Genomic DNA, 11,819 nt, shown 5'->3' on the forward strand with positions numbered 1-11,819 from the left:
ACCCTCTGGAACCGTCAAAATACGAATCTGGGTCCGTTTGCTCAAAATGTTGACCAAAGTCAAACTTAGCCTTTTAAGAAAATCCTAAGGAATCAAATGAGTATATTTCAACCCAAACTCTTCCAAATTCCGAACCAACCATTCCCGTAAGTCGTAAATTAGTTAAAACAAGTGCGGGAAGTTTTATTTAAAGGAACGGAGTTCTAAAAAGCAAAATGACCAGTTGGGTCGTTACAGGCTCAACAAAGAAATGCCTATATCACTTCCAAGACTGAACAAAACTACGATTTCGCTTTGCAAACACACGGGGCAAGTTCTAGGCATCAAATGCAATGCATAAAATAACACCCAAACCTCACACACACATGACACATGACTCGCTCAAAATTGGATTCATTAAGACACTCTAGTTAAAACAGTTAAGAAAATTTAAAATCATATAATTTAAGGTACTTCTACAAGAGAAAAAAAAACTGAGTCTAAGCGTCACAACCAAAGTACTCAATATTCTCAAGGCATAACAAAGTCAAGAGATATTTCTTCAATTCAAAACACAACACAATGGCTCATATTCCTAAAAAATAAAACTAACTACACCCGGTTCAAATAAAACCCTTGGAAAAGAATCACGACACAAAGAAAAACCAAGGAGGAATTATTACACTACCTAAAAAGAAAATTTATTTGTTTTTTTTCTTTAGACTTAAATCCCTCAAGAAAATTGTCTAATAGATCCATCGTCGGGTAAAGTCCAATCTTTTCTATTTAAAAAAAATCAATTAAACTAACATAACTAAAATAGCATAGAAAGTCACCCAAACAATCTCCTCACCCACACTTAAAATTGTGCATTGTCTCTAATGCACACCCATACATACAAGAGGGTAAAAGAAACTCTCTGGTAGGCCAAAGGCCGAAGCACAAGCATCTCATGGGGTACTCAGACTTCTCCCAAGCCTAGTTCTTAGTGCGGGTACCTCACACTTTGTTCCAACCATCTGGTTTGCAGTTGCATCCTTCCAATAGCTTTGCTTTCCATGCTCCTAGAAAATCAAAAATCGACACTACAAAAATAATATAATAAAAAATAATAATTAAAAAAAAGAAAGCAGTAAAGTTGGGTTACCTCCCGACAAGCGCTTGAGTTAACATCGCGGCACAACGTGAATCACTTTCTGCCTCCACTTAGAACTTATGAATTGGACCCCAATTTTAGATTTTGCTGTGCGATCATGCTCCTGGGGTGGTAGAACGAATCTGACTGGCCCAATAATATAATGTAGTATTCTACACTTCTTGGCCTTTGGATGAGACGTGTATTCCCTACTTTCTAACACGAAGAATTCCAGAATGTACGCATCTTGTTCCTTACTCCTTGACTCCTCAAGTGGCTCGGACAACTCTATTTTCATATTATCATTCATACATAATGTGGAAAAATACTTGGAGTGTGGACCAATGCGCTCAACTACATGAACATTAGGACTGTCTACATTTTCAACCCTAATGACAATAGAGTCAACTAAATATATATCCTCAATATCCTTGGTTGACTCTAGTATCTCTTCTACAACATTGGCATCCTTAAAATCTAGTTCGATTGATTGTTGGTGTTCTACTTTGTCCTTCTCCTCTAGCTCATCCTCGTATTTTTTAAATCCTCCAGTATACTGGCAATTTCTGTAGCTAAATCATACTCATATTAGCTACTATCCACAATGTCAACTTGTTGCTCTTTACAAGGTTCAATTAATTTATTTGCTTGAGCCTCCAAGTTGTGAATAGTTGCCCGTTGCCTTTGTACCCGCAGTTGTATCTCATCATATTGTTCCATAAGGCACTTTAGCATATCCTCGATCTCTTTCAGGTCCTCATACTTGGGTTCTTTATTCCTATTAACTTCACAAGAAAAAGAAGAACCATCAAAGTAAGGAGTTGGGGGAAGATAAGAAATGTAAGCACAACCATGAAAGTGACAATCTTGACCACCACACATATCACACACATTCCATACATAAGATTGAGTTAGTGCACATAACTCGCTCTCGAAAATATTTTGATAATTTTGCCCTGTGTGGTTTCCTCTACAATATGCATAATGAGGATCAAAAGTAGAATTACCAATATCAAAACTCTCATAATTTCAAGATTTCGTGTCTCTCAGATCAAAAATAAAAAAATTAAAATAATAAATAATCAAATGCACGAAAACAAAAATATCAGTTCAAACTTGCAACCTAGAATATGTACACCTACAGCTACACCGTTAATTCCCCGGCAACGACGCCAAAATTTGATTACGTGCAACTATGCCTTATAAAAAGGACAAAGCGGTCGTTGCAAATATAATCCAATTTACAAGTCGGAGTCGAATCCTACAGAGAACTAAGGCTTAGCTACAGTTGTTCACTATCACCAAAAATACAAGCTTGAACAATTCCTAATTTATAGATATTAAGATTCTTGTGTTTAACTAACTAACTAACAAATTAAAATAATAAATTAACACTAAAGATACTACAGGTTGGAGAAAAGATTAAGGAGGTCTAGAGTTATGATTTCCCCAATTGTCGAAATCTTTCCCGCTATGTCTTCTATAATTTCACCTAAGTATTCTCTACCGAACATGAACGCTCTGTGTGTTGTAATTCTCTCCCGAGTAATTACGATAATTTACTAGACATACTCTCTCGAGTTACGCTAGCTGGTGTGAGCATGTGATTTTTGCCCTATATGAATTACTCCTACAAAATCCCAAAGAAATAGATTTTTCTTTTAATTATTTGTCATTTTAGGAAATTTTGTGGAATTTTCTTAATTATTTGTATTTTTCTGTGCATGCTTAATTTTTATTTAAATCATGAAAATACAAAAATACTCTGCATTTGCATTTAGGATTTATTTTTACACTTTTAGGTTAATTAGTAAATTAGTTGTTGTATAAAAATGAAAAAAATCACAAAAAATGACTCACTTTGCATTTTAACCTTTTAATTTTAAATTTTATAAATTTTCTTTTAATTTAGGGGTTTGTCTAATTTTGTAAATGTTAGGATAAGTAATTAGTTTAGTTTTTGTAAATTACTTTAATTTAAGAGTTTAATTTTTGTTTTAATTAATTAAAGAACAAAAGAAGAAAAAAAATTGAAAATTGAAAACAAAAGAGGTTGAAATCAGAAAAAGGGCTACTTGGGCCAAAAATTCAATCTAGGCCAAATATTTTTTCGCACCAACCCGTTCAGATCCGGCCCAAAACCCCCGCCTTTACCTGGTCCAAACCCCCAGCCTAATCAAACGACCTCGTTTTCGACCCTCTCATCTGAGCCATCGATCTCACTCAATCAGACGGTCCGGAACTAACTATTGTTTATTATATAAGTGTCCTAACCTAGTTCATCCCCCGTTTCATCTCCTTCACTCATCGTCTCTACTCAGAGACATGAAGAACCCTAATGCCGCCCTAAAATGCCTCACCACCTCCGGTGGCGGCGCCGCCCCAAACTACCTCCAAATTAACATCACACCACCCCTTCATCCTCTCATACCAAATATACCACCCGTTTCTTTCAAATCGTCTCAGAACTCTTCGAATCTGAGATCAAAGTTTGGATTCTCGAACCCTAGCCTCCTCATATTGGCCTAGATTTGCATCTTACGATCCTTATGTATCTCCAAACCTAGAACTCCTGATAACTTTTCCAATTGTACCCTAGAAATTGTCGAGTTTGGGATTTGGAGTTAACCTAATTTTGGGGTTTGGGTTTGTAGAAGTTTTTGTTCATCAGGCGTGAAACTTGCCTTGACAGAGTATCCTTGACAAAAGGTGCTCGTTAGGGTGAGTTTCAGGCTTTGGTGGAACAATTCAAGTGGCCACATTGTTTGTCCGAGATTTGGCTAATGCTTCAGTCTTGGTCAGTCGGCCTGTTCTCTTTCTCTTCTTTTGATTAATTAGTTGCATATTTCTGCTTCTTCTTGTTTCTTTCTTCTTCTTCTTCTTTGTTAGTTCAAGTCGTTCCCCTGTTTGCATGATTAGATTTACGTCATATTAATTTATGGTGATGTTAGCATAAATAGTGTAGTTCACAGTTTCTTTAGTACTTTTAGTTTCATGTTCTGCATGTTGCTCCATTTTTATTTTTTATTTTTCTCTTTTAGAATTCTGATGCCCGGAGTTTTCTGAACTCTTTTGGTCTGATTGTTTGTGATCTATGGACCATAAATTAGGCTTCATAGTTCGGAAGCCCAAATGAAAAGGGGAGAGGTTCAAATGTGTTAGGGTCTAGCCCAGCTAGTGGTGTTTTTTGAGGGTAAATAACAAGGGATTAAAGGGTATTTGGGGGATTTTAATTGAGAGAATCTTTAAAAAACTGAATGGGAAGCTTCCAGGAAAGAGAGGGTTGGGTAGTTTCAGAAATTGGTTTTAAAATAAGGGTTTAAAATGCAAGAATGAAAAATCAAAGAAAGGGTAATTGGTAAAATCTGAAACCATTTTTAATGCCCCAGAGACTTTCTATAAAAGGCATGTTCCTTCATAGCCAAGGCAGATTTTAGAGAATTACAACACTGAAAAACTTAAAAAACGGCTGAGCTTATTTTAAACTCCAAAATACTGAAAATTACTTGCATTCTAATGTTGAAACTTTCTGGTTTTAATCTGTGATTTCCACTACTAGTCAAAATTGTTTTCGAAAACTTGAGATAACTGTGTTTCATCTGGGTCAAAATGGTTTAGAGTCTGAGTGTTGGTTGAGCTATTTTGTTGCTGATATACTGTTGTTGCCCTACTCCTAACTTCAGGCTTTTTTTCCTTTGGTTTTGTTGCTGTAATCAGGTACTCTTTAGACCTCATTGACATGTGAAATAAAAGAGATATGCAGTTGTGCTCTTGAGTTGGAAATATGTGATACATTTGTTTTCATTGAATGTCACATTTACGCTCTTAAGTCCATGTAATCAATCTAGTTTTCTTCATGTGTTTTATTTGTTCATTCCCGTTGTTAGCTTTAAATTCTATTTGTAAGTTGGATAAGTACTGCCATTTAGTCATTTGGTTTGTAAATGAGTTGAAAACCTGTGTGTATGTATGGACTGTTGGGATATGTGCAGTAGAAAGTTCAGTTGAACTAAAATATTTTTCAAATCTATTTAACCCTGTTAAAATCAGTGTGTTGATGTTGGGGATTTTTGTTTGAATTTGCTAAAGAGATATGTACAGATATGAATGAGAGCTTTCAGTTGGGATCCATATCAGTAAATGTATTCTTTTATTTGGAACCATGTAGTTTTTTGGTTAGAAGTACCGAATGCTATTAGATTTCAAATGATAAGATAGTTGTGTATGAGTTATTACAACATTAGAACTACATTTTTATCATAGAGTGTGAATTGACATAAAAAAATATATGTTTTGCCTCTGTCTCAAACTTGCAAGAGCTGCCAGTAGTCGTCTTAATCTCAAAGTCTTTGTGAAGAAATGTAATTTGCCTCAATTAATTGTAATGAATCACAACTGGACCTTTGTCGTTGGCCCAGTTGTGCCAAATGCCCCTTTGCCGATTATGCATGCATTCTGGTCTTTGTAAGAGCCCAGTCCTCCTTCGTATTACAATATGAAAGTGTTCAATAGACTATTGGGTCTGCTGCCAGGCCCAGGCTTTTCGAATAACTATAGATCTGATCTCTTTCAACACTAGCTCTTCTGATTATTAAGTTTAGTTTGAACATTAGCTTAAAAATAAATTCGAATTCCCTTAGTCTTTTAATTAATTAATTAGCCCTTTTTAAAAATTAGACTTGACGCGTGCCATATTAAGCAAGTTTTAATCTATGGTCCTCAAAAGATTAGTTTAAACATCCTTTGAAAAATAGACTTGAGGTGTGCCATTTTATGTAAATAACTCACGGCCCTCGTATAATTGTTAATAATTTCTTAAAATCGGGGCGTTCCATCAATTAAACTTTCCATGGCCCTCGCATACTTAGTTATTAATTTGAACTTTCGTAGTTGCTTTAGGCGCGTTCTATAAATTGATTTTTTTTATTTATCAACTTCGAGTGCACATTTCATGTGACTCAATTTCAATTCTTAACAATGTTAAATAGAAAGTGTCGCGAACCGCGAGTGCATTTCAGGTGGCATGGTTCAAGGCATGTGTTTAAATAACGTTGAATCTTCTAAAAATAATTGAAAGCGGTTAATAAATTAAAAATGTACCATAGATTAAAATATGTAATAAATCAGATAATAGACCAATTATAATAGTTTAAGCGACCGTGCTAGAACCACGGAATCCAGGAACGCCTAACACCTTCTCCCGGGTTAACAAAATTCCATACGCAGATTTCTGTATTCGCGGACCATAAACAGAGTCAAATCTTTCCTCGATTTGGGATTTAACCGGTGACTTGGGACACCATAAATTATCCCAAGTGGTGACTCTGATTCTTAAATAATAATCTCATTTCGATTGTCACTTTAATTGGACAAACTCCCTTATACCCTTCCGGGGGCTAAGAAAAAGGAGGTGTGACAACTGGCTTTAATTACAGCTCACTTAAATCGCACCCAAGGTTTTGTTATCCCTAATCCCACCTTTAAACCCTTGGTTATTGATTCCTCACATACGTCGGGAGTGATGTTCAACAACTACCTAAATATGCACTCTCTCCCGAATAATATATAATAAATAGGCACAGTTAATTTAGGGCCCTTCAATCAACCACAGGAATAATATAGTTGAACAAATAGAGAAAATACTATGGCTCAATTATATAAAATATAACAAGAATTTATTCTACAAAAGGTTCCATCAAAATCCTAGATAACAAATTAGCTATTCATAATAGTATATAAAACTACAATATTAAAGTCATAACCAATAATGAAAAATAGGAAGAGGAAGGAAAAACTCGTAGAAGAATTCTCTGCCTTGCTCCTATTGTGTCTCTGCCCCCTTAGGTCGAATCTGTGTCAAAAGTATGTCCAACCCCTCAAAATACCATTTTCCACGTATGTATACCAGGTAGGGTCGGGTCCAAACAATTATACCTTCTCCAATGCGAAAAGGACACTTTTCCCAGACAGGACGTGCGCGGCCGCGCTTGGACAACGCATATCCACTTTGATCGAGCGCGGCCTGAGTGCGGCCGCGCTCTTGACGCACATTTTTCACCCTGTTTTGTTAGGAATTTGGAAAAACATAAAATATGAAAGTTGTATCCCTTCGAGTTAGATTTCCAATCATATATTATGCAACCCAAATAGAGTTCTGAGCGAAAATTTATATGCATTTTACTAGACAGTATGCAATATGCCTACTCGATTCGTCGTTCGTTCTTAACTATCATCCGTCGATCCCCGAACACGATCCTGGCTTAATTCCTTGGGCTTTTACTTAGACTTCAAAGCTTCAAATCACTTTAATTCATTCCATAACATCTACATAGCTCGGAATCACTCCTACAAGGCATAAAACACACCATTAGTGCAAAACACTAGTGATTAAATCTCAAACTCAATTAAAGTGCAGTAAATTAGAGTGTAATAAGCGACTAAAATACGTAATTATAGCCGATCATCAACACCCCACACTAAAACCATTGCTCGTCCTCGAGCAATCAAACTACAATTTATATACACACGACCTTTTTTAAACAATTCTCCTAACTCATCACACTAAGAATATTTAAAATAGACTAAGCATAAAAGCGTGACATCTTCACCTCAAGATTTGACTCACAAGTACCACACATTATTCACAACTCTTCCACTTAATTTAACATAGAGATCACTGATATTACCTTTCCTTCATGAATCAAGTGTCCTCACACAACAAAAGAGAGTAGTTCCACACAATAAAATTTAAGAGCACTTATGAACTCAAGATAGAAAGAATTCACTCACTCTCAAAAATAACATTCATATGCCACAAAAAATGCACCATAGGCTTGCCCGTAGTGTAATACTCTATTAATCGAGCTCATTCAGTTTAGGATCAAGTAGGAATTTATTTGGTCGTAATGTAGGCTGCGCGACGGGTAGGATACATTTGGATATAAGAGTGACTACACCTCTCTAAGCACTTTAATACATATATTTTAACATTCAAACCCCATACTTATGTCAAACCAAACTCCACCTTCACATCAATATATATTACCCCATACTTCTTTAAGCACAATTATATCAAGAGTCACCACTTATCAAGGAATACTCTTTTTTCACAACAATACAACTATTTTTTTTTCAATTCAAGTGGCTTTTACTTGTTCAAAACAGTGCACCTTTCTTCTTATTTCATTAGTTCCACTCAAAAGCCAAACCAATCACCCCACACTTTAACTTTTACACAATTTATAAACAATTTAAGTGCTCATGAGAGGTTACATTGGTTCAAATAGATAGTTAATTCAAACAAATGGGTAAGACTTGTAATGTGGTTGCCAAAGAAACAGGATTACAGACTTAAAGGGGTTAACTACGATACATAACAATTAGGTGGGTAAAATATACATATTTGGCTCAACAAAGAAACCCCTATATCACTTCCAAGACTGAACAAAACTACTATTTTGCTTACACACGGGGCAAGTTCTAGGCATCAAATGCAATGTATAGAATACCCAAACCTCACACACACATGACACATGACTCACTCAAAATTAGATTCATCAATACACTCTAGTTAAAGCAGTTAAGCAAATTTAAAATCATACAATTTAAGGTACTTCTACAAGAGTCAAAAACTGAGCATAAGCATCACAACCAAAGTACTCAATATTCTCAAGGCATAACAAAGTCAAGAGATATTGCTTCAATTCAAAACACAACACAATGGCTCCTATTCCTAAAAAAATAAAACTAACTACACTCGGTTCAAATAAAACCCTTGGAAAAGAACCGCGACACAAAGAAAAACCAAGGAGGAATTATTACACTACCTAAAAAGAAAATCTATTTGTTTGTTTTTCTTTAGGCTTAAATCCCTTAAGAAAATTATCTAATAGATCCATCGTCGGGAAAAGTCCAATCTTTTCTATTTAAAAAAAATATTCAATTAAACTAACATAACTAAAATAGCATAGAAAGTCACCCGGACAATCTCCTAACCCCACACTTAAAATTGTGCATTGTCCCTAATGCATACCCATACATACAAGAGGGTAAAAGAAACTCCCTGGTAGGCCAAGAGCCGAAGCACTAGAATCTCATGGGGTACTCAGACTTCTCCCAGGCCTGGTCCTTCGTACGGGTACCTCACACTTTGTTCCAACCATCTGGTTTGTTGTTGCATCCTTCCAATAGCTTTTCTTTTCATGTTCCTAGAAAATCAAAAATCGACACTACAAAAATAATATAAAAAAATAGTAAAGTTGGGTTGCCTCCCGACAAGCGCTTGATTTAACGTCGTGGCACGACGTGAATCACTTTCTGCCTCCACTTCGAACTTATGAATTGGACCTCAAGTTTTGATTTTGCTCTGTGATCATGCTCCTGGGGTGGTAGAACGAATCTGACTGGCCAAATAAAATAATATAGTATTCTGCACTTCTTGGCCTTTGGATGAGATGTGTATTCCCAACTTTCTGGCACGAAAAATTCCAGAATGTAGGCATCTTGTTCCTTACTCCTTGACTCCTCAAGTGGCTCGGACGACTCTATTTTCATATCATCATCATCATCATCATCATCCATACACAATGTGGAAAAATGCTTGGAGTGTGGACCAATACGCTCAACTACATGAACATTGGGACTGTCTACATTCTCAACACTCATGACAATAGAGTCAACTAAATATGTATCCTCAATATCCCCGGTTGACTCTAGTATCTCTTCTACAACATCGGCATCCTCAAAATTTAGTTTGATTGATAGTTGGTGTTCTGCTCTGGCCTTCTCCTCTAGCTCATCCTCGTATTTTTTTTAAATCCTCCAGTATAATGACAATTTCTGCAGCCAATTCATACTCATATTGGCTATTATCCACAATGTCAACTTGTTGCGCTTTACAAGGTTTAATTAATTTATTCGTTTGAGCCTCAAAGTTGTGAATAATTTCCCCTTGCCTTTGTACCTGCAGCTGTATCTCATCATATTGTTCCATAAGGCACTTTAGCATATCCTCGATCTCTTTCAGGTCCTCATACCTGGGTTCTTTGTTCCTATTAACTTCACAAGAAAAAGAAGAACCATCAAAGTAAGGGGTTGGGGGAAGATAAGAAATGTAAGCACAACCATGAAAGTGACCAATTGACCACCAGACATATCACACAAATTCCACACATAAGATTGAGTTGGTGCACATAACTCGCTCTCGGGAATATTTTGATAATTTTGCCCTGCGTGGTTTCCTCCACAATATGCATAACGAGGATCAAAAGTACAAATACCAACATCAAAACTCTCATAATTCCAAGATGCCATGTCTCTCAAATCAAAATAAAAAAATTAAAAATAAATAAATAATCAAATACACGAAAACAAAAATAATAGTTCAAACTTGCAACCTAGAAATATGTACACCTACAGCTACACCGTTAGTTCCCCGGTAACGACGCCAAAATTTGATCACGCCCAACTATGCCTTATAAAAAGGACAAAGCGGTCATTGCAAATATAATCCGGTTTACAAGTCGGAGTCGAATCCCACAGGGAACTAAAGCTTAGCTACAGTTGTTCACTATCACCAAGAATATAAGCTTGAAAAATTCCTAACTTATAGATATTAAGATTCTTGTGTTTAACTAACTAACTAACAAATTAAAATAATAAATTAACACTAAAGATACTACAGGTTGGAGAAAAGATTAAGGAGGTCTAGAGTTATGATTTCCCCAATTATCGGAATCCTTCCTGCTATGTCTTCTATGATTTCGCCTAAGTATTCTCTACCGATCATGAGCGCTCTGCGTGTTGTAATTCTCTCCTGAGTAATTATGACAATTTACTAGACATACTCTCCCAAGTTACGCTAGCTAGCTTTAATTACAGCTCACTTAGATCGCACCCAAGGTTTCGTTATCCCTAATCCCAACTTTAAACCCTTGGTTATTGATTCCTTACATACGTCGGGAGTGATGTTGTTCAACAACTACCTAAATATGCACTCTCTCCTGAGTAATACATACTAAATAGGCATAGCTAATTGAGGGCCCTTCAATCAACCACAAGAATAATATAGTTGAACAAATAGAGAAAATACTACGGCTCAATTATATAAAAACATAACAAAAATTTATCCTACAAAAGGTTCCATCAAAACCCTAGGTAACAAATTAGCTATTCATAATAGTATGTAAAACTACAATACTAAAAGTCATAACCAACAATGAAAAATAGGAAGAGGAAGGAAAAACTCGTAGAAGAATTCCCCGTCTTGCTCCTATTGTGTCTTTGCCTCCTTAGGTCGAATCTGTGTCAAAAGTATGTCCAACTCCACAAAATACCATTTTTCCATGTATATATACCAAGTAGGGTCGGGACCAAACAATTATACCTTCTCCAATGCGAAAAAGGACACTTTTCCCGGATAGGACGTGCGCGGCCGCGCTCAGACCGCGCATATCCACTTTGATTCTGCCTGACGAGTGCGGCTTGAGCGCGGCCGCGCTCTTGACGCGCTATTTTCACCCTGTTATGTTAGGAATTTGGAAAAAAACATAAAACATGAAAGTTGTAGCCTTTTGAGTTAGCTTTACAACCATATATTGTGGAGCCCAAATGGAGTTCTGAGCAAAAAGTTATATGCATTTTACTAGACAGTGTGCAATATGCCTACTCGATTCGTCGTTCGTTCTTAACTATCATCCATCGATCC

This window comes from Nicotiana tabacum, chromosome 11 (genome assembly GCF_000715075.1).
Source record: "Nicotiana tabacum cultivar K326 chromosome 11, ASM71507v2, whole genome shotgun sequence".
Lineage (NCBI taxonomy): Eukaryota > Viridiplantae > Streptophyta > Magnoliopsida > Solanales > Solanaceae > Nicotiana > Nicotiana tabacum.